Source organism: Ambystoma mexicanum, chromosome 7p (genome assembly GCF_040938575.1).
Source record: "Ambystoma mexicanum isolate Mex_15411 chromosome 7p, UKY_AmexF1_1, whole genome shotgun sequence".
In the NCBI taxonomy this organism is placed as follows: Eukaryota; Metazoa; Chordata; class Amphibia; order Caudata; family Ambystomatidae; genus Ambystoma; species Ambystoma mexicanum.
Genome location: NC_090939.1, coordinates 210,389,387 through 210,414,297, shown reverse-complemented (window position 1 = coordinate 210,414,297; position 24,911 = coordinate 210,389,387). Strand labels below are relative to the sequence as shown.

The 24,911-nt window shown below is 42.4% G+C and overlaps 1 protein-coding gene across 3 annotated transcripts in view; it reads right to left on the bottom strand.

Moving 5' to 3' along the window:
• Positions 1–24,911, bottom strand: part of ERG (ETS transcription factor ERG) — a 1,195,114-nt gene that overhangs the window by 666,069 nt on the left and 504,134 nt on the right. For all 3 annotated transcript variants that reach the window (XM_069636074.1, XM_069636076.1, XM_069636075.1), the window contains one exon: positions 21,726–21,800. The gene's annotated coding sequence lies outside the window, so the exon portion shown is untranslated. The remainder of the gene's footprint in view (positions 1–21,725; positions 21,801–24,911) is intronic.

Genomic DNA, 24,911 nt, shown 5'->3' with positions numbered 1-24,911 from the left:
ATCACAGCTACCGCCAGGGTCGTAATGAGGCTCACTGTTTCAAGTGGAGGAGATGTGTACCACGGCTGAGTCTTAGATCTGATTTGGGTATCGATGTGAGCTGACTGGGAGTGGTCTGTGCTTCTGTGAAAGGAAGGTGCATGGTTCCCAGCTGACCTGGAGGTGGTCTGACTTAAGCAGGGGTCAAGTCCAAAAAATTAAAGTGGGGGGACTCATCAACAAATGCAATGGGATGTGTCGTCGCCAGACATTAGAATATCAAGGTGAAATATGCATTCATTAAATTGGCTTTACATAACAACCCAAATTGCACAGGACAATTGGCAGTTGCCTTTCATAAAATCAACACACACACAAAAGCATACAGGGTGCTAGAGCGAGACCAAGATGGCCGCTCTGGTGTGAGCTCCGACAGCGCACCTTATAAATCCTGCCAAAAATTGTGGATCTGGGGGCCATCCAACACCCCCAGCGGTGGGACAGCCGTCCCAATACAAGACGCACCAGCCGTCACCCCCCCCGACGATGAGAGGAACACCTGTGGCTGCCTGCCCAGTGTGGAGGCGGAGAGAGGGGAGGCCCCGACCAGCTGCAGCCCGCGGCGGCATCCGAAACGCAGCACCGTGGTTGAGCAAGCCAACATCATAAGTAGCCTGGAGGCAACACACAGGAAGGCAGCCATAAGACGCGGCCCCCCCCGGGAGCTACCCGCGGAAGCCCCGAACAACAGAGCGGCGGCCTGAGGGGACCGTGCTCGGGGAGCAAATCCGGCGTCCCTGGCCCGCACAGTGACCCGCGGGGGAGGCCTGATTTGGCGGCCCCACCGGCAGAGACACAGCTGTCAACAACAATGCTGACAATGAGCTCACAGGCACCGAGGAGGCGACCCGACCCCCTTGATTCCAGCTGATCCGGAGGCCATCCATCCCCCCAGAGGTGAGGCGGTCATCGTGGGTGGGACACGGGGGTCTGCTGGGGCCAGGGGGCACCCGCGGTGGCTTGGCGGGACGGAGGCATGGGGAGAGGGGAGCCCGCTCCGGAGTGTCCCGCAACCTCCCCGAAGTGGGGTCGAAAACCACCCAAAAGCAAAGCGGCGAGACCAGCGACCCTCCCAGGAGCCCCCCCTCCTGGGGGAGCCCCCAGCGGCTACCCGGAACCAGACCATGTGGGCCCGGCAGCCACCATCAACACCCGGGTCAGCCGGAGGGACTAGACCCAAGCGGGCGCCATACTGCTAACAGCAGGCCCTAGGGTAGCCGGACTGTGGGCCCACCCTGGCAATCACCCAGTGGTCGGGGGCTCCCACCTCGCTGCATGAGGACACAAACAGGTGACGGGGACATCCAGCGCCCCAGGTGGGCGCCCCTCACACCCTCGCCAATTCAGGGGACGGGCAGCCCCATTATCCCAGGCAGAGCACAGACCATAATAACAGAGCTGGGGCCAGCCATCGGGGGCTAACCCCCCTCGGACAGCTCCAGACAACACATAGAACAGGGGGAAACCCCCCAAGGCACCCAGTAACCCTAATAATGGCAGGGCAACAAAGGCGTGCTGACCAAAGCTAAGGATCGTCAGAGACGCCTCCACTCGAGACAGCCCCTGCGGCAACCCCTGCGGCAGCTGCGGGCCACAGGGACCGCCAAACACCCCCTCAGGAGAGCAACAAATAAAGTGAGAACACCTGTGATCACCTCAACACACTCAGCCCAAGCACAACGAAACCACCAAGATGGGGAAATCGGACAAATCTCAGCAGAAGCTGACATTCGAGGCTGGAGCCATAGTTAAAACCCCAAAAGCAAACGAAAGACAAGAGAACCCTGAAGAGGCAATGCCCCGGGATGATGAGCCCGCTCACAACACAGACATTAAATAAATCCTTCTCGAATTAAAAGCGGGGATTGGCAACATAGACAGCAAGCTTGACTCCCTGTCCACCAAAGTTGACCAGCTACAACACCGTCTAGACCAACATGGGGACAGGCTTGACACTGCTGAACAACGAATTTACGATGAAGAAGATAACGTGTCCTCCATGTCCACCCGGGTAACAACATTGGAAACACAAATGAAAGCTGTCATGGCCAAAAACGAGGACCTCAAAGGGCGATCACGCCGAAACATTAGGATACTTGGGGCAAGAGAGCAGCAAACCACGAGGAAACTGGAAGACTTCATTGAAAACCTATGCAAGGAGCTATTTGGAGGCCCTGCACTGTCGAACCTATTCGTGGTGGAGCGGGCTCACAGGGTACCAACCAACCGACCCGTTCCTGCAGTCGCCCCTCGCCCAATAATAGCAAAACTGCTCAATTTCAAAGACCGAGACGCAATCCTCTGCCTTGCAAGGGAGAAAGGAAACCTGCAGTATGACGGGGACAACAGCCAATTTTTTCCTGACTTCTCCCCCTCATTCCAGGCACTGAGCAGAACATTCACTGGTGTGAAACGCCGGCTACAGGACAACAATCTAATGTATTCCATGCTCTACCCAGCCAAACTACTAATTCAACACAACGGCAAGTAACAATTTTTCAACACTCCCGAGGAGGCAAATCTTTTTCTGGATAAACTGGGGTGCAAAAATAACAATGACAATCCAAGACCATAAAGGAGAGAACGAGCAAACGGAGACCTGCCATGATGCTCATCTACGCCCATTAACAGGTTGCTCTGCCCCGCTCAAATGGATCCCCCGGATTCAGAAAACCACATTAGAGTCTAAGGTGTGCTGGACCTTGGAAGTTCCCTAGTGCCCAAGCGCAGCTAAGTTATGTTGGGGTACTTTGGGAGGGGAAAGCTGATGGGCGATTTGGGGGTTGCCCATAATTGGGAGGGAAACTGTTTAATGTTATGGAAGCGTGCTTGCCAGAGGTCTACACCCCCCCGCCACCACCTGGAAACGCCCAACAGAAGCACCAAAGCCAGCTCTCATCTAAGAATGCGAACTCAGAAACAACATAACTGGGACATCATACGACAAGATGGTTCGACATCTCGGCCAAAAACCGACCCAAAATTCAACTACCCACAACATTCAAGCTAGCCACGTGGAACATTAAAGGGGGAAATACCCCGACCAAAACAAGAAAAATGACACAATACCTCCGGAGACACAAAGTGAACATCGCACTAGTTCAGGAAACTCACCTCCTCCCCGGAACAGAGAATCGATGGGCTAGAGACTGGGGCTGCCACAAATACTTTGCTTCATACTCCACATACACCAGGGGAGTGACAATCCTAATAAATAGAACCCTGAAATTCAAACTGCTCGCAGTCAATAGCGATGAAGAGGGGAGGTCATTTCTGGTACATGGAACTCTGGAAAATACAGAATTTATCATTATAAACTCCTACGGACCGAATACGGACGGATATAATAACTTTGATTGGGTAATGACACACCTGGGAGAAACAAGATCCGCAACAATCATATGGGCAGGCGACATGAACACCACTCTCGACCCTCAGAAGGATAGATCACACCCGACTTCTACAACTACCTCCAAAGCTGCTCTCCAGGTTCTTTAGATCTTTAAAGCACATGACCTTGTTGACATCTGGAGACGCCAACATGGCGAGTCCCGAGACTACGCATTCCACTCCTGGGTCCACCAAACTAGCTCCCGCCTGGATTACATCCTTGTGTCCACACACAGCCAAGCTCAATGTACAAATAGCCAAATACTGCCGATCCATGTCCGACCACTCGGCGCTCACAATCGAATATACCCCACCAGACCAATCAGAAGGGAGGAGACACTGGAGGTTCAAGCCCGGGTCCCTACAGGATCAGGTATTTGCTGACAAACTCTGTACAGAAATCATAACGTTCCTTGAAATCAACCAGGGCTCAGTGACATCCGCCGGGACCCTGTGGGAATCCCTGAAATGCTACATCAGAAGGATATGTCTAAACAAAGAACAAGGTATCTTGAAGCTCATTAGACGATAACTATCACTAAGCGAGATTCGCCTGAAAGAGCTCGAACAATTACAATCAACCTCGCCAGAACCACAGGTGCTAGCGTCACTGAAGACGGAGCTTGACAAGTTCAGAGCAGCTGCAGACAGAGAACTAAAATTCCTATCACACGGCCACTGCGTCTGCCAATATGGAGAGGGACAGAAACCGGGCACCCTTCTCGCGAGGCTGATAGCAGCGGACCGAAAACCCACACAGATCGAGCAAATCCGAAACCTCCAAGGCACCCTAGTACACACCAATAAAGAAATAGCAGAAACTTTCTGCATCTTCTACCAAAACCTATATGAGCCAACTTCAATGCCACCCAGGAGGAACTGTCCCGCTATTTAGCAGATATAGAGTTATACTGGATAGACGCCATGCTAAGGGAACCCCTAAACGCACGAATCACAACAGAAGAAATCCTCCAGGCCATTAAAGACCTACCAGGCACCAAGGCTCCAGGCCCTGATGGGCTGATAGGCGAGTTCTACAATGCTTTCTCCCCCATTCTCGCCCCATTACTACAGCAGGTCTATGAGGAGGCACTCCAATCCGGATCACTATCCCGACCCGCCGCGAGGCAAACATGATACTACAGCAGAAAAAAACGTACATATACCACTAGCTACCCACCTCTAACACACCGAAAGGTGGCTACTTGTCAGAAATTTACCTCACAGTAGGAATTTCATAGGATTATATCTCCCACCATAGACAAAGAAATGTGTTTAGCATATTTTAATTATTATATCAAACAACATGGTAAAACAATATAAAAAACCTATTTCCAGCGTTCGTTATTTGTAGAAACACAAATGAGCAGAAGAAGCAGACACCAAAACATTTGCAATGTACAATTTGCGTGATGTTAGTAATGGTGTATTTTGATCGCATTTTCAATTATACAACAACATGGTATAATAGCGTCAACATTTGAATATGTTTCTAGGGAGAAGGACAACACTGTTGCAGTTTAAAGCTCGTCAGTAAAGTCCAACGCCCCGTCTTCAGGACGCGATAGGTTAAATAAACACGTTACACTGGCAACATGGCGCCTATGTGTCAGTGTAGTGACCCAAAAAGATAAATAAAAATTGTTTTACTCGAACATGATAAAAACGGTGATGGTGGTGTTTGTGTGCATACAATACAAGTAGCCAGGTTGCTACCTTAAAAGTGATTTCTTTTGGTGTGATGGACAAAGCGATTGCATGAATCAATTTAATTGAGGCGGCAGACCAGTCCGTCTTAAGAATTCAGGCTGTAAATCAATACGTACATTTATTTAGATTTTTGTTGAAACAAGTAACATATTGAACCAACAATAGTTACATTTTGATATATGAATCAATCATATTTACCACTTTATGTGTAAGGCAGGGATTTTTGTTTCAAGTCCTGCAGAGAAATTTCAGTGGTGTACCGAGTTGCTATGGTATTCCGGATACTACATGTCCCATAATGCATCATGGAATCTAAAAGAAATGCGAAAAGCCTTTCAATTTCACAGGTTTCACCTGATTTACGTTTCTTTCAAACACTTAAGTGTCAGGGAGTAACACTTACATGGCCATAATGATCCCCAAGGCTGTCTTGCATTGTTATATATTGGGTTAGATATTTTAAACCGCTCGCGTGTCAGTGAATGGCTCTGTGTGGGAGACAAAGGCACCAGAGAGTACAATTAGACTCTCTGTACGTTTTTGAGCAACAATCAAGTGTGGCATGGATTTCAAAGCAGGCTTACCTGTCGTGTGTGCATTCGCCTTCACAGAATCGCTTTACCCCGTGGCTTTTTCCTTGGTTGAATACTGGTGTAGGCCAAATGTCATTCGTTGACATCGAAAGAGGACTGCCAATTCCAGCCCATTTGTGTGTGTAATAGAGGAAGGACTTTCCTCAATATTAGAAAGGGGTCGGCCATTTTTGAGTATATATGGATCCTATGAAGGTATACTTAACACTGCAGTAAACAATGATCTGCTTACTAGTTCTCAGTAAGGGGGTGTGTATAGTGTGTAAAATACATTTTTTTCTTATAGGGCAAATTTGTGCACACAATGGTTATGCATTATATGACAATTTTAGACAAGGAATCACCCTCCAGCAGACATGATAGACATAAATGGCAATGAGATCATATTTCATTAACCCCCCACTGGTTGTCTGAGCTATTACTGGATAAACAGACTCCACTCTACGGCAATATTTAGACCGGACTGGACCGTATTGAGATTATAAATCCATTTTTGCTCCATTTTTTTAAGGAACAGATCCCTATTCCCTCCCCGTGGGTGAGCTTTAGATGTCTCAATAACAAACCAAAATATATCTTCGCATGTGTGTTTCGCTTGTAAATAATGGGCCACCAATGGTTTATCCGGAGTACCATTCCGTATGGCTGAGCGATGTTCGCCAATTCGTAATTTCACTGACCTGATCGTTTTACCTATATAGATTAACCCACAAGGGCATTTTATCTCATAGATCTCCCATTTATTCAGGCAATTTGAGAAGGATTGGTATTTCCATAGCCTGTCATACAGATCAATCTGTTTCAAATTCTTGGTCAAATGGCAGACTGAATAATATCCGCATGCATAATGACCACTGACTGGTGGCAGTCCCCATAATGTAGATTGAATGGGTGTCTCAATGTTGTTAATAGGGTAAGTATGTACTAATTTATCCCGCAGAATAGCCATCCGCTTGAAGGCAAATCTAGGACAATTGGGTTGAAAATCATCGGTATGAATGATTTTCCAATTTTTTAGTATCACCCTTCTTAGGTCATTACTCAGGGGCGAAAAAGATGAGACACATGTAATTCTATCATCTTGTGGTTTTGTGTGGTTCTGAAGGATCACTTCGCGATTTGTGTTACGTGCTCTCTTCATAGATCTCTTGATTATTTTCCAAGGACATTGTCTCTGTTTTAGTTTTTCGCTCAAGAACTGGCTATTGATTTTAAAGTCAGCCAATTCACTACAGTTCCGTCGGATTCTAAGAAATTGTCCGTAGGGTACATTTTCCCGTAGACTAGACGGATGGAAGCTAATGATACTACTACACAAAGCCAATAAACCCCCAGAAGAATGTGGCTCACACAGACCAATATCACTGATCAATTTAGATAACGAAATAGCACAGCAAGGGTTTATCCGGTCGTGGTTGCATCTTAAAGGATTGTGAATAGGGCCTTGTAATGCAACTGAGCTTGAAAATGATGCAAGTCGACGATGAGAGAGAGTGCACGTGTCAAGACACCACCTTTGTTTAGATTGGATTTCAGTGTTACTGTTACCATTAATGTAATATGTTACCTTTCAAATGTAAAATTGCTAATTGAAAGATACCTTCCTAAGGAAATACCAAGGTTACTATTGCCCAGATCCCTGTTGGCTTTGCAGACTAAGATGGATTGTGCAACAGAGTGGGCGAGCAGCACTGTGGGCCTTCAATCTTATATAAAATGCCCAGCTCAGTTCATTTTAAATCAACTAATGGAGGACAACACTGAATGGCAGTGAGTGAGTGAGTGAGTGAGTGAGTGAGTGAGTGAGTGAGTGAGTGAGTGAGTGAATGGCCAATGACTAAACTATAGCTTATTGATGAACCAAATGAACTGAAGAAGTTAGGTAGAAGGACTCTCATGATCAAGAACATGAAGCTCTATCAGTTTATGCTGCAGGCCTCGACTTTAATTTTGTCTTGAAGGCATGTCCACATACCCATCTTCATATATTTAAGTATCTGCCTTAGTTGTTTGTCCAAAAGTGACATGTGTATTGACTTTGTTGAATTTCGAGATCACATGTCCTGAAAACACTCAATAAAGTAAATTTACCACTTTTGGTATCAGGCATTTTACATGCAGATTCCTGTGGCATTCCACTTTAGCAATTGGAAAAAATGGTGCCGACGTATGGCACCACTTTGGTGTCACTGTTGTGTAGGAGTGCCATTGATAGCTACGCTGCGATGTATGATACAGCCTGCCTCAGCTCTGCTAGCCCCCAGCTTTGCTGAGGAACCACTTGGGAGGGCGTTGATGAGCTGCACTCCAATGCCCTGCCGTCATTCGCACGTTTGTTTTGCAAGACTGGGGCCTTTACTGCTAAAAGCAGGTTTTCTACATGCCGGGCACACTATTGTATTGTAAATTTACATTTGACACTTTCATTGACAAAAAAGACATTTCCAAATGCAAAGAGGCTGCTTAAACGTGCAGTCCCTAGTTTTCTTTGAAATGTTGTTTCTTCTCCAGTGTTGCACACAAACACGCTGCAATTTCCGTATCTCCTTCATTTGTGTTTTATCATGTTTTCAGCGGTAGTTTAGGTAAATTATGATTAACTCGCTCTTTGCTGCCGAGATTGCAATCTGCCCGTTATCTATAAAAACAGAAGGATTGCATAAAGTGCACTGTCGTGCACTGTGCTGATGCCAAGGCCCACTTCAGAATAAGCATGGTCCTTGGGCGTCAGGAAAAGGCAGAGTGAAGCGTGCTATTCAGCATGCTCACTGCTCCTGGTTCAGAATCGGGCCCTTAGTGTTACTATCACAAATGTATACATACGTGCAAGTGTATCCACCTCTGGCATAGGAAAGGCTGAGTCATCCTTGTTGAAATTTGGTACTGTGATCTGACATATCAACACACATCTTTGAAACAAGTGCTAAACAAACTGAGCTATCTTCTAAGAAATCATGGCATTCAAATGTATCCATATCCATTTCAACTTTCAGTTTGGCACAGAATGTATATATTCCACACAGAAGGGTGAACATACTGCAGGATTTGTACTGGAGTTAATGGACAAACTGTGGGTATTACAGTGAACACAAAAAGCATTATTGTATGAATTGATCAGAGTAGAACGTTACTTGTCAGCAACAGATTGGCAGCAGGTTTGGCGCCTCAGCAGCGCACCATAAAACATCCTCGTATGTGTTATTTTAGTTTTGTACAAAAAATGGCACTGACTGCTTTCAATCAGGCAGCGATGTTGGGGCCCTCCCAGGGTCCGGGATACAGGGCATGTGCCCCTTTGCCCTCCCATAAAGACCTCTCTAGGAATGGTGGAACGATGCAACTGGGTTGAGGAGCGAAGAGGGTGAGGAGGTTGGTAAAATGAATTTTAACTTTTAAATACTGTGGTGCTAAACACTGGATATGCTTAGAAACTAACCAAATGATCTTAAAAGTGATGCAATGACATACTGGGAGCTAGTGCAAAGATTGTCTCATTTTAGAGGTGGGAAAGACTTGAGCTGCATGAGAAATAAGATGGATGGCAGCATTTTGCGCAATCTGAAGTCGATGTAAAAGATAGTTAAGAGCCCTAGGTTTATTGCATTTGCATAATCAAGGTGAGCTTTCACCAGTGCTCCAACCATTATTGCCTGGGTCCCATGAGGAAGGTAAGGTAGAGCACACCTCAGAGGCAGAAAAAGACTGATTTGACTCCCTCATTCATTTGTGAGGCCAAAATTCAGAGTCCCAGATCGTTTCAATGTTTTAGATTTTCTTAGCAAATGTGGCTGGAAGGCAAAACAATTGAGAAGGTGTAGGATGATGTGACAAGTCATTTAATAAGTGTTTCATCCCAGGTGCATATGCTCAGATGTATTGTTTTTTTTAGGTCTGCAACTCTGGGTCCCAGCTGCAATCAGCTCACTGTCCTGTGGTGTTCTCCTCCCTGCGTGCACCTTCATGCCTTATCAATCTTCAGGGAAGCAGATAAGATTCAGCCATGCAAGGTTGAATCCTACTGATTAGTACCAGGGTGTTGCATCAAGGAATTCTGGTTCCTGTAGTTCAGAGCCAGCCAGGATCCAACTCTCCCCATCATTCAGTATTTGCCCTTTTATGTGACTTCCCACATCTGCTTAATGTCAAGGGAGTTGTTGCCTGAAATCTGCACAACTAAACTGCACCTTCACTAAGGTTTTTTTCAGTGAATTTTTCAAGGGTTTTGTTATAACATTTGGCCAGGATGTGGCAAAAGAGGTTGCACACCGGGACACTGGTGCAGTTATTTTACCCTGATTGTGGCTGCCTTTCAGGGAACAGGTCAAGGAAACATGTGGGTGAAAAGCATAACTTTTTTTCCAGAGGGTGTACTCAACCCCTTGTTTAGTTTTTTAGATTTATTAGTATATCAATATACCTGCTAGCTAATCATGTACTAGGATTCAATAGTTCAATGTAGTGGGCTGCGTGCATAGGAGAATGTGCTTAGATAAGGTATGGCCAATCGGTCAGCATATAGGTGGTAACCAATGAGGGCGGTGGGATGACTTTACAACATATGCAGGATAATTTGTGGTTTTATACTATATAACCTGTAACTTCTTGGGGCATAATGAGCTCCTTGTCAGTTCGGTTCTACAAGAACATCTGAAACATTTGCATTTAACAAACCTTGTTCTCGCTTGCAAAGTGATGCAGTGGTCATTTAGCATTCTTGGATTATTTTTATCAAACAGGTTTTGGGTCACATCTCTCTACAGCATGTAGCCTCCAAGCACGTCTGGTCAAGAAAGACACGTGTATTGAATCTGCAAGTTTCGAGAAGTGGGGCTCATCTTTTGTTGATGTCCAGGAACTTGAGAAAGATCCTCCTGATGGCATGTATTCATAACCAAAAATGCATTTCTTTTGCAAGTCCATGCAGAGGATTGTGTCTCAGCAGATGGAAAACAAATTTGTGGAGTTACGGACGAGTGCACATAGGTCAAAGTGGCCTTCATGTTTTCCTCCATCTTCAAATGCAATATTGGCTTTAAGTTAATTATTTTTGCATGTGTCCTTCTGAATGATTCAGGTCATAATATGGATTGTGAATTTTTGTTGCAAGTGCATCGCTATTTTCTGCCCTCATCCTCAAGTACTATATGTTTTGCAAAATCCTCTGAAATAATTGATAATTCGCAGATACAAACTCACTGCCTGGTGCATCATGAAGGTGTTCTTGAATATTACACTGGGTTACCTGTTTTTTTTACCAAAATATTTTATAAAGAATGAACAAATATCAAATATTTTATAACGAATATTTTTATAGCGAATGCACTTTTCTTTTTAGGGGGTTTCCCCCAAACCCCTATTTCCCACCCCTAAAAACCAACCCCAACCGTTTCCTGAAAATATGTAACCATTTACCCCTCCCCTAAATGCATTCTCTATAAAATGTTTCATTATAAAATATTTGATATATGTTCATTCTTTATAAAATATTCACTATACACAGTGCATAACATTACACTATATTATCCAGGGTGTGAGCCCCGCACAGAGCCAGCAATTGATTTTCAAAATGTTTTATGTTTATCTCATAGATGGTACTACACCAACAGATAAGAAAACTCATGGGGCCTCATTATAATGCTGGTGGTAGCCGTGCCGGTAAAAACAGCATGGCTGCCGCCAGAGTCATTTTTTTCCAGCGCCCGGCAATGGGGACTTTCCGGGGCATTACAGCCCCGGCAGTCCCGGTAATCCCCCATTGCCGGGCCCGAAAAATATTACTCCCCATTCCTATTGGAGTCCCATTGGACTTAATGTGATTTGGGAGGACGGATGCACTGTCACCATTCTAGAATGGTGCCGGTGCATTCGTCAAGGTCTGCGAGCGGGTGCTGTTCCACCCGCCAGGTCAGACTGGGTGGACTGAAAGGCACCCGCTCGCGGAACTCAGAGTTTGCCGGTTGTGGTAGCAACGGTGACGGTAGCTTACCGGCACCGTTGTTACCGGACCGGCATACTTATAATGAGGCCCATTGTATAAAATGCTGTACTGTACATTAGGGAAGCACCCATCGATGGCATTTGAGAAGGGATACAGTGTTTGGGAAATTATATATGTAGGCTCTTTCATCTCTATTACTTCTCACTTCATGTAATCATGTAATTGGGTACTTCAAAGCTGATAGGTAATGCGTTATGGATCCAAATCCCGTTTTAAAACTTATTGAAACAGAATTCCAAAGCGGTTACTCACTACTGAAAAGGTTTTATTTGGGATGGGTCCTCTTTACCAACTCCATTGTTGCATGAATTGCTTTGAGGACCTCTTTTACACTGGCACTCAGTAGAGCAGCAAAAGAAACAACCCATAATGTCTGTCACTGTTTGAAATTACACTAACCAAATGTTAAGGTTTTCACCATATGTTGCAAAATTCCAAGCTGCCTCCTTTATTCCAATTATGCCACAATATGGTAATGTGTTGTATATGTCTCTGTTATCTCCACCCCTATTCAAATTAGAACGATTTGTGATGATGTTTTCAGCAGACAGAGGGAATATTCTATAATGCAAGGAATGGGTGCATATAATTTCTCTGACCTTTATATAGCCTGTGAAAGGAAAATAAATATATTAGTTATCGTATTTGGTACAAACTTGTAACCCCTATGTATGTCCAAATGCTTAATTGCTTCTCAAAGTTTCAGTATGTTCATGCTCAGTAAATATAAAAAAATGAGATACACAATAAATAAATAAACTATTTTCAAATGATGTCTTTAGGATCCAGTATATCCCCACAATCGGTAATGAGCTATTCCCAGTAGCACATTTATTTCATCAGTTGAATATATCACATGGTCAGGGTTACTGCCTGAAGGCATGATTGAATTGAAAACAAAGTGGAAAGAGCGCTTTTTCAGACACGTATAACTTTTCAACTATTCAATAAATCTTAAGACAACATTCCCCAAAGCAAGTGACTCATCTCTAAATTACTTTAGAAGGTTTTGTGATATTCTGTCCAGGAGCGCAAGTTTATAGAGGGAGTACCGAAATGCATGTTTAGCATTCAATTTCTCATAGGGCAAACTTTACTTTTACGTACACCCTGAGCTGCTACACAGTTTCACAACAAATATTTGCAAGAAGCTGGTGTCTGGTCCTGGAAGCATGCTTTCACATGTTGTAGTGCAGATATGTCCATCTGTTTGAAATTATAAGAAAAGTGGCCAAAATACTGTTACAGAAATCGTGTCAGGCAGACACTGTGAGCTGACCCAGACCTAGTCTGTCAACATTAGTGACAGCCAGATTGGCTAGATAATAAGCAGCCAATCTGATTGGTTTGGGGCTCTGGAGCACAAATCTTTGTGGCTACTGCCCCTGACTACACAAGTTTGGGAAAGGGACTTGATACAGCTCACCAGCATCAGGGTTTCCCTCACCCTTGAGACGTAGACAAAATTTCCTAATAATTTTGAACTCCAATAACAAGAATATATACAGCATCTAACCATGAGCTATATTTAGAGTATCTCTTAGGAGTGCTGGCATACTTATAATGACTTTCTGTAATCTGGACCCATGTGTTTAAACAAGCTCTTTACACTCCAAGAAAGATCGACTCATCTTTAGAAAGGCATCCAACAGCACCACAGATACCATTAATTGGGTAAGCACCCATAACCAAAGCATAAAGTCAGCACTATCCTATGGTTACTCCTAAAAAAAAAATCTAACTGGAAAAGCGTAGATCCGTTTATTTGTACCAAACAAGAAAATACACCAAAAACATCCAACCACACATTGGGCCTCATTACGACCCAGGCGGTAAGGGGTTAATGGCAGCGTTAACAGCGCCGACCCTTACCGCCTGAGTACGAGGTCCCTTAGCGCCATGGCGCTTTTAACACCTGCTTTTAGCAGGTGTTAAAATCCATGGCGCTAAGGGACCATGGAGTTAATTACGCCACCGTAATTTACGGTGGCGTAATTAACGCCTTCCCCACTCCCATTATGCCCTATGGGGCAAAAATGGGAATGGGGAAGGGTAAAATGGGGATTGGGGACTTACCGCCCCGCCAAGGTCGGAATGGGGCGGTAAGTCCGCCAACCACCATGGCGTAAACGTAGTTTACGCCATGGTGGTAACGTCACGGCCCAGGCGGTAACTTACCGCCTGGGTCGTAATGAGGCCCATTGACATCGTCCACCAGCGACAGATGTCCCTTTGGTATATGCTCTAACAAAATCACAATCAACCATTCCATCTTTGAAACGTACACCTGGACATTACGTAGACGTACAAAGTGTAAGACAAAATGAGATGTCTATTGTATTCAACAGGTTGCCCTAAGTTCTTCATTTGTTTCACTATGAGACCAATACACACCCTATCATAGAAATTAGCTCCAGAATAAGTTGATCAATGAGGTTGCCTTTCTACTGTCTACTTTCCAACTACATTGAAGCAGAGCACTCTTACAAAGACCTCAAATTGCGGATTCATTAAGCTGTTACCCCCAAATCATGAAGAAACACCTGTAAACAAACATTAGAGAAAATGGAACGCATTTGTGTACTCCAATGAGGCATATGATCCAAAAGGGAATTTTAATTACGACTGCAGTAGTAGTTAGCATTTTGTAATTTTCTGGCTAGGCCTTAATGATGCATTGATAATCAAATGCTTTGAAAATGAAATGCTTAAAGGCTTTGCCAGAATTCCAACAAGTGTGGGCAAATACAAGTGTTGCTGCTGTAATCAATTAGTCTCACTTGTGGTACTTTCCATATAAAATGGGATTGAATGGATTCCTATTTACACTTTCGACAACATGAGCCTTGCATGGTGGCATACTTTAAACAATAAGAATACAAAACAGAGCTTTTATGCCATTTGCAACAAATGTATGTATGTGAGCATGCTGCCTATTGTAGTCCAAACATGCCCCCGTAAACTCGCATAAGTTAACTATATAAGTTCAGATAGCTAGAAACCTGTCCACACTTGATCCCAAATGACTTTAAAATTAACCCACTACATTTTGTCATGCATACATAACAATGTAACATATTTATTTGGACATATAGAATTGTCAAAGAAGTACTTACATGTGTTTCACCCATCCAGGGTTTTCTCAATGCAAGTAACACAAATAATAGACATTTTTGATATACGTAGTCACAATTCCATGGCATTTAGATAACAGCATTAGATCCATTGCACGATAGGTTACACATACCTTTTGAATTCCAGAAAATATCATGTATTTGATTACAAATGTACATACAAATGTTTCATATACTGCACCCTCCCTAGCAAATGTATGTATGGGTATGTTTGCTTATGCCCTGTTGCTAATTGTCACTGATTATGCAAACAATATTGTCATGTTGTGTCCATTTGTTGATGATTATCTTGTACTATGGAAATGTACGGAAATTCTAAAAAATAATGAATTTGGTATAGAGTTGATTGTACTGTGAGTACATTAGCATTCTCGGATTGCAAAACCACAGAGGTCAATGAAATCCTTAATGAGAACAGTTGTCATTAAACATTTAAAACTGATATCATCCTAGTAGGCGAGTACATAAGAGCTCATAGGAATTGTAGCAAGGAAAATGGCTTTAAGTCTGAATGTATACTCTTAAAGAAAATATTTTTTCAATCTGGTGTAGTGTGAATATGGATGATCATAAACAACAAAAAGTACTGCAGACAAACAGAAGTGATTTATTTTAAACAAAAAAAGAAAAAAGGTGAATGAAAATAGGAATCATAACAGTTTGTCACACAATATACTATTACACATAGAATTTTGCATCAATTGTTAAGTAAACGTTGGCCACTTCTCTTATTGGACCAAGTGCTACAACATCTTTTAGTGAAGCTCCAGCTCTATGTCATCAGTTATGTCCACGTCATAAGCAAAAATATAAAACACCATGCAAAATTGAACTTGCAGCAGTGCAAAGCTTCTGTAATCTGGCCCCATGTGTTTAAACAAGCTCTTTACAGTCCAAGAAAGATCGACTCATCTTTAGAAAGGCATCCACCAGCACCACAGATACCATTAATTGGGTAAGCACCCATAACAAAAGCATAAAGTCAGCACTATCCTATGGTTACTCTTAAAAATAAAATCTAACTGGAAAAGGGTAGATCAGTTTATTTGTACCAAACAAGAAAATACACCAAAAACATCCAACCACACATTGACATTGTCCACCAGTGACAGGTGTCCCTTTGGTATATGCGCAAACAAAATCACAAACAACCATTCAATCTTTGAAACGTACACCTGGACATTAAGTAGACGTACAAAGTGTAAGACAAAATGATATGTCTATTGAATTCAATAGGTTGCCATAATTTCTTCATTTGTTTCACTATGAGACCAATACACACCCTATAATAGAAATTAGCTCCAGAATAAGTTGATCAATGAGGCTGCCTTTCTGCTGTCTACTTTCCAACTACATTAAAGCAGAGCACTCTTACAAAGACCTCAAATTGCGGATATATTAAGCTGTTACCCCCAAATCATGAAGAAACACCTGTAAACAAACATTAGAGAAAATGGAACACATGTGTGTACTCCAAACACTTATAAATGGTCTAAATGGGTACCTAGATTGGCCATTCCTAATATTCAAATGATTTGTGTATCACTTATCCCTGATAGCATTGATCCATTCAATAGAGTAGGACATTTTGGCTAACTTGTTTTTCATCACCAATCCACATCGTGTCTAAATAACAGTCATGTGAGAAGTGGATTGCTTCCCTTGAAATTGGCAGTTTTATTTGGCTACAGCACCACATAATTAGTAAAAGAGACATCATTTGCAGGTGCACATTATACACCCATGTGTTATGAACTATGCACCTTCCCATATTCTTGGTAATTCTACTCTGAACTTGTTAGTTGTTATGTCTTGCAATCGTGGCAATCACTCTAAATGTAGGCTTTCTGGAACATTGATGTTATGTTGTTCAGTCACCTGATGCTCCCAATAAGAAGCCCAGCCTGCCCTGTCTTAGTAATTCCATGCAGATGCTGCTTACCAGCCTCAACTCTTACTTTCCTGATTTAGACCACACTGAGCTATCAAGTTATTCCATGAATTAATTCAGCTTCCCTGAAGAACTGCTAAATACAGGCAAATCAGGATTACTAGCCTTCGATCAGATGCACATATTGATGGCAGCTACCTAATTGTATGTACAGTGCCGCACCTATTTACTGTTAATAAATCCCTTGGTTGATAAAGACGACGTGGCCACATTGAAGATTTCAGCTCATATTTAGTGAGAGGGACCTCAGAAGACAGCCAGTTTATCACCCTATAGTATTGAAAAGTCCAGAGTTTGATCACGATGAAGCAGTGACTTTGAAGGCTCATTTTAGAGAGCAAGCATGTTGGCAGGGGTCCAGTTTATCACCCTCAGTGCCGGTAAGATTTCCATGAAGTTAATCTGCATCTTCTAGCACTGACTTGGCACACCACACTCAATGAACCTTTTCCCTATTCCTGCAAAGCTTTAATAACACAGGCTTTGGGCCAGAATGTTTTCTGACATTATTTTCATTTGAAATGCATGCCATGGCAGAACACACACTCTCACCAATGTCAATTACATGTGCCGTAACATCCTCCGTATTTACTATAAGATCACAAATTATTGACTCTCTCTGCGTTATTCTTAATACAGTAATAAATTACTTAAGCATATCTCCATACATACCCCTTCTTTCTTTGGCACACGTCATATACCACAAACCTTAGGCTGTGAGCATTTACCTCTCCAGACTGCTAATTATCATGAAACGGGACCTTCTAGCAGCCCTCGAAGCTTGGAGTTTGACACCATTATAATTGCATACTTTAGTTTCTAACAACACTTATTTGAAGTACACTTATCAGTCTTTGGAGTCCTCATAGCATCCGGTTCCTTCCTCCTTACAAAATCATCCCTCTAAATCTTGGTCTTGCATTCATTGCATCCATGAAGAAAATGTAGGACCTATCAAAACACGGAACACACAGCTTTCAATGCCCCCATCCTCCCCCCTCCCCACATAATGCTCTAGAATTCATTATGTTCTATAGCGGGCAGTGACTGTATAACTAATTGAACCTTTCTCCTCCAAAATGAATGGGCTATCATTCATTGACATAGGAGCACATCCAGGCACACTTGAACTCTTATCTGAAGGCCTTATTTACCATGCGAAAACATGGTCATCGACATCAGACCACACATCTCGTGTCATCTACTATTGTCTGGTCTATTATCAAGTCTCTAGCAAGCCATCAACGCGAGGCATTCCTGCCTCAAGTAATTCCTAATATGAAAGATTTAGTCAATCAAGAGTATTTTTATGTTGTTTCTTTGAACTCTATAGCCCTCTGTATTTGCTATTTGTATATACTAATTTCAAATTGTGTATATAATTCTTTGTTTAAATATTACTTTTTCATGACATTTATGGTCTGTAACTTGCATTGTGTATAGAGTTTACCTTTTTTCGAACTGGCATAAGAATCAACAAACGTAACTGCCACACAACAGTTTATATTGTGTTAAACGTTTGCCTAACATTTCAAGAAATTCTATTATTTTTAGTAAATAAGAATGAACTATGACATTCAAATCTGTGTCCCCTGTACAATTACAAGACTTGTTGTGTTTTTAATCTAGAGTTAGTTTGAACAGGATTTCTTCAGAACAGGGCACAATATCTATAGCTTCTTTTTATCCTGGTCGCTTGCAGAATTCAATGAGGGTTCCCTTGTATGCATTTTGGTAGAGAAATATATTGACACGTTTGTAAACAGGGTATGTTAGGTGTTGAAGATATAGTTATGCTTAGCTTCATTAAACAATGTCATGAGCAGTCCATGTGAAGTGTCTTTATACAAGATGGTGCATTCCCCACCTCAGACTCAAGGTCGACGTCCTAAGACTGAATATAAGGATGACTTGTATCCAACTTTGTGAGGCCTGCAGGCATTTTGAAAGTTCAGCCCACCTGACTCCTTTCTTGCCCTTGCATATTTGATGTGAATGAAATCACAGATAGACTGGACTAACATACACATCCACTTACCAATTCTTGTTACGTGCTGTGAAGTGGCAGTGAAGCCATACAAGTGCTATTCCGAAAACACAAATAAAAAATAGAGGTAACATCTCAAATAATTTGAAAGTTAAAGGGGTACTTGTCAGGAATATCTGTTTTCAACACCATTCTATTTAACAGCACACAGAATCAGAAACATTAACTTAATGCTATCCATTTGTAACGCATCAAAAATTAACTCATTCTCTTAAGGCATTTTTTAAAAAGGTTTTACATTTTATTTTTATATTTGTTGTTTAAAGCACAGATTTAGCTTGAGAGCAGCGGAGCGCTGAACAGATTGTGGGTAGCCAGCATTTGGGTGGCCATCTTTTAACGCTAGTGCAGTACTGTGAGGCCTGTGCATCGGTATGTGCAACCATTGGAATTAGTACTTGGTCAGATGTTGTTGAAAGAGCCATGTTTTGAGAGATTTATGAAATTGGAGAATTGGGGTTAATTCCAGAGGGTGTGTGCATGACAAGAGAAGGATTGTTGGCGGGACCTCTCTTTGTAGATGAGTTGTGATTAAAGCTGGTTGGCCGATTTGCTGCGCGAGGAGCGTGTGCCACAAGATATGTGGAGCTAACCTGCCAGATATGCCACTGTGCTACTTGTGACTGCTTTACATATGATACATGCAGTCTTCAAAAGTATCCTGGCTTGGATCGGAAGCCAATATAGTTTGCATAGAATGGGGATCATTCAGTCACATTTATGTGCTCCTGTAATATGACATGCTGCAGCGTAGTGGACTGCTTTTAGGGGAGCCAAGTGAGTAGCTGGGAGCATTGTCAGGAGAGCATTTGCCCATTGATGTGTAAGACCACTAGGGCCTACACTGTGGTCCGGAACTCCTATGGTGGGATGAATGGTTTGATTGTTCAAAGGATAGAGATTCTGAGTAGGCTATTTGGGCCTTCTTGGCTATGTGTTTCTGGAAGGACATGCTGCTGTCAATGGTGACGACTAAGGATTTTGCTGAGTCTGCGAGTTACTGATTAAATCCCTCTAGGTGTATATCATTGTGCTATTGCTGGACACGTTGTTTTTAGCGGGCAGACCGATGAGGACAAATTCAGTCTTGGATTGGATTTGTTTGAGGTAGTCAGTTGACATCCAGGACTGCATGATGGCTAAGTAACCACACAGGTGAGTGATGTCCTGCATGCTATTTACTTTCATGTACAACTGAGTATTGTTTGTGTATTGGTGGATGGGTATACTGGGATCTTTGAGGAGCGTGCCCACAGGCTCCATGTAAAGGTTAAAAAGGATTGGTGACAGCATGGAGCTGTGGGGGATGCTGCAGGAGAGATGGAGTTGGTTGGAACGCAACAAGTTCATTTGAACAGCCTGGTGTCTGCCTGAGAGGTAGGAGGCAAACCAATTCAGGAGATTGCCATTGAATCCAATGCCCAATGTCTATATCTCTTTTACAGTCCAATTAAAAATATTGCAATGTTGATATTAAGTGTAACATACATATAACAAGACCAAATTATAATTATAAACATGAAAAACAGACATGGTTATTACAAGTATTAGACATAAAGAACTTGTGTGCAATGACATACATGTGAATGTTAGTCTCTCTGTCCAAATCCATAACAAGGATATCCAAAATTGGAACTGATGATATTAAATGGTCCAGTGTCCAAACAATTATTATGCGTAGCATTAATAAATAAGAACAATTGCTTGGAAATGAATGTTGCTAAAGATTTAGGGTTGGCCCACTGAATATTGTGAATCAACAAAATTCTACGAATATCTCACACCTTTTTAAAAGATGGTCAACAAATCTACACCAACCAAATTCTAACTGTATAACTGTATATATGTTTTTGTAGTACTCTGTCCACATTTGCCAATTAAATGTAGTGTAATGTCAAGTAGGCTCTGCTTATAGACACACACTGGAATAAAAATACCAATACACTGTACTGCGTTAATGCACTATTGCAAATATTGCATGAAGATTTCCTTGATTCATCTTGTATAATAGAACAATGAAAATGTAATTAAACCATTATCAAAAAGCAACTAGAGCTGATGTGACCATACCTGCAATATATGACTTGAATACATTGTCATAGAATGAATAACTTATTTGGGAAAAGTAAAAGATAGTGCTTACATAGGTAGTGATATCAATTTACCAGAAGACAGAATCATTGATTTGATCACAAGAGGCCATATTACAGAGACTGTGCCACAGTTTAAGGATATTTGTGCACATTATTAACAGTAGGGCAAAACTTGTAGCAATGTAAACAACATATTTTGACAATGCATTTTTGCACTAAGGCAATATTTATCGTAGTGATAAAAGGACCTATCATTAACACCATGAGACACCTTGCCATGCTGCAAACATGCATTAAAGGAAGTTTTTGCACATTATGCTAAAACTTTTCAAAACTGAACTTATATGGGTGAAAGGTTTCTGGAGTAGGGCTCATGGAGGTTATTGGTTTCAAACACATTAAGTTGGTGATATCCCTCATTGGTGTTTTGGTTGAGAAAGTGCATAGTTCTTGACTAGGGGTTACCACATTACGTGTACATCAGTTTGATGATGTGGGTGGCATTATGTACTAAATGTAATCACTATTTGTTTTCTGCATGCCCTTATGACCAGTTGGCACGTGTGAGAAAGCAAGAGTATGCATGAGATGACAGATGGACACACGTGGTTTGGAGGCATGGTCTGATGTGGTGAATACATGAGAGACATATTGCCATAAGCAGGTGGCACTGAAAGATATGGCTGGGACATCTTTCAGGAAATGCAGCCAGAATATAGTAGAAAACAGACAGTGTTGTACTCCGGTGAAATGAATTAAGTCAACCCTACCTGTGGTCATGTATTCAACGGGCGGCAGCTGTCCTTGGACCAGTCGAGGTAACAGCATCTACTTTTTCCAGTTTCCTGTATGAAGTGGGAGACAATGAAGTAATCAATAATGAACTATTGGCGATTGATGTATGAGACATCTGTATTAAGCTCGGTATGTGACTAAGAGACTATCAAAGAAAACAATCTACCGTCTCATGCCAATAACATGTGAGTGCCCAGAGACATGCACCACGGTATGATTTCATTGAAGGTGTTATTTAAAATGGCATATATAAAGTCACCATTGATGTCATCGATTGAGTCTTCTGATATGAGATGACAAATCATTTATAACACACCTGTACACAAGTGTCCCTGTGGTGTCCAGATGTTTTGAAATTCTACTTCTATGACCCTGACCCACTGGCTGTGCTGGCTTGGTTGGACGTGGACTGATTCAAGCTAAATTACAAATACATGGTGAGTCAGTCAGATTGCTACCCCCTGCACCATGCAGACCCTAACCCTCAAACCCCCATTTAGTAAAGAGCAAATCCACGCACCTACAGCAATGGTCTGTCTACAATAAGTACTGAGGTCACAGTTGCAGAAGAATGGCTTGTGGGCAAGATGGTGTATAGACTTCTAAAGTAATCAGAAGTAATGTGTATGTTGTAGCCAGCTGAACATACAAACCAGTGAGGTACACACCCCCAGTCGACTTTATCATTCCACAACATAGCCAGAAGGGGCCTGTGCGCTATTCAATAATGGGTAAAAGGACCAGATAAACACACACACACACACACACACACACACACACACACACACACACTACCAACAGTGTAGTATAGATTGAAAAGCTGTGCTTTTAATCTTTTCCTAAATGTCAAGAGATTGGATACCTTCCGTACGTCAACAGGTAACGAGTTCCAAAGTCTGATAACCCTCACCAGAAAGGAGCGGCATGCACCCCAGCATGTACTGGACCACATAAGCAGCGTTAACACAATGCGGGTCATACATGAATGATATTAGTGGGTATGTTACCTTTTGTAGTTCTTTAATGAACAATGACTTTTTTTATACAAAATTCGAACCTGGTCTGAAACACAATAGTGCTGCCGCAAAGTGACCTTGTGCAGTGGGCACCAGATCATGTACTTGTTTATTGTGCAGGATGTGGTGGCCTGCCCTTACTCAATACATGTGTTTCTTCACAGATTGCTACAGTAAGGATAAACAGCCAGTAGCTTGATGAAATAATAAACCGAGTCAATTCTCCTTGAATACCACGTAGACAGAAATCACCCATTAAAATCAGGCAAATTCAAACTTTTGCAAGAGACAAAAGGACAGGCGGCAGCAGACCTCAAGGACTGGGCACTTTGCAGGAGGTTAACTCATGACTCTATGTGAGCCTGGCATCCTCACGTCCGTATTACTATAAACTGCTTGCATGACGGGCATCAAATACTGAGCCAGCTCACACTCTTACCCATCATGCATTGCATCCAGTCCAGGGACATCATTTCACCAAAATGACAGGGGTAGTGGAAGTGGCATCACATTACCCTTTACCTCTGATGACATCACAGGAACTTATGTCATTTGACCCCACCCCAAAGTGACATTATGGGAAGCAATGGAACACCTTTTATCCCTTGACAAAACAGGAAGTACACTACAAAAATATAGTTATAATATCACTGTAATGTGATATACAATTCATACAAGAATGGATAACCATATGTATGAGTTAACATCAGTGTGTATAGGCCCATATTACAGAATTACTGTGAATGCAAGCAGAAGTTCAATGTCAAATGATAATTATGTGTTATTATATAGCACTTACGCTAATGAGCTTTATATAGAACAAATATACATACAGTATCACCCAACCTGTGTTGGTACTCATTTATGCTCAGAAGGATGAAAGGCTGAAATGGCCTTGCCGGGATTCCACCCTGCAGATCACACACACACATCGCAGAGGTGTGTGCTCAGCACACTGAGCTATTTTACCGGCTATAGCTATTTTACTGGCCATAGCCAAATGAGCAATTACTTGTCTGAATGTTCGCAAAGTCAGAAAGCAAATTACACTCTATAGTGGATACCATTAAACTGGTAACTGAGATTTTAGCAGCAGGCCAGTTCATCTGCAGGTCTGATGCAGAGTTGGCCACATGTCAAGCCTGTGTGGATCTACTTATCAGGCTTCAGAGGTTGGCAAAATACATACCATTGGGAGGGTTAATAACTGTATCTGAATGTTAGAGACTTTAGAGTACCGCAGGGAAAATAGCACACTCACACGGCATCCCGTACTCTGGCCACTTGTTAGCCCATACATGCAAACAAACATCCTGAACAGCATGCCATGGTGATAGGAAAGATAGACATATTACAACAAAGCATTAATTGTGGCACAATGAAATCAATGGGCACTTGATGTGCTATGGTCAAACTTTTTGTACGTACACAAGTTTTTAGGCACAAGGATTTTGTCAAGTGACCGAGTACACTGAGATGGAATGCCTTGTGATGATCGTAACAGAGTCAACATCAGAAAAAAAAACATGGCATAACTGCAACTTGAGAAAATGCCCTATTCTACTGTAAATGCTTTTTGGATGTTTTTGTCTGCATTGAGAATTTGGGGTAACAACAGACTCAATTAGTGACTCACCCACTGAAGTGTGCCTGAAATAAACCTTTAATGAGTCTAACAATTATTGTACAGAATTCTAGAAAGAAAAATAATTTGTTATTCCTATTCTTTCTTATTTAGGGTCACTGCTCAAAGTGTTACACTTGTGGAACCCCCTGTTTTTAAGAGGTCTGAAGAAGAAAGCCGCCACTCCAGAAACAAAGAGACACATGGTGCTGGCAATAGCCCAGGAGCTTCCATTTATAAACAAATAAACAAATATTTGTTTTTTAGGAGTATCAAGGGAGACCACAAGGGTAGCAAGGGAGACCTAAGGGGTCACAGCTGCGACCCCTGGTGACCACCAAATGATATTGTATTCCTGTCTGACAGGCGACAGATGGAGAGGGAAGAGCACAGGTCAGAGCACAGGCCAGAATGTTAATAGGAGGCAGCTTTACGGTAGTGAAGATCCCGGCATTAGCCCAGCCCTAATATTCTCTGCCAAATGCATTATGGACCATGTCGCCCTAAATGATTCAAATGAA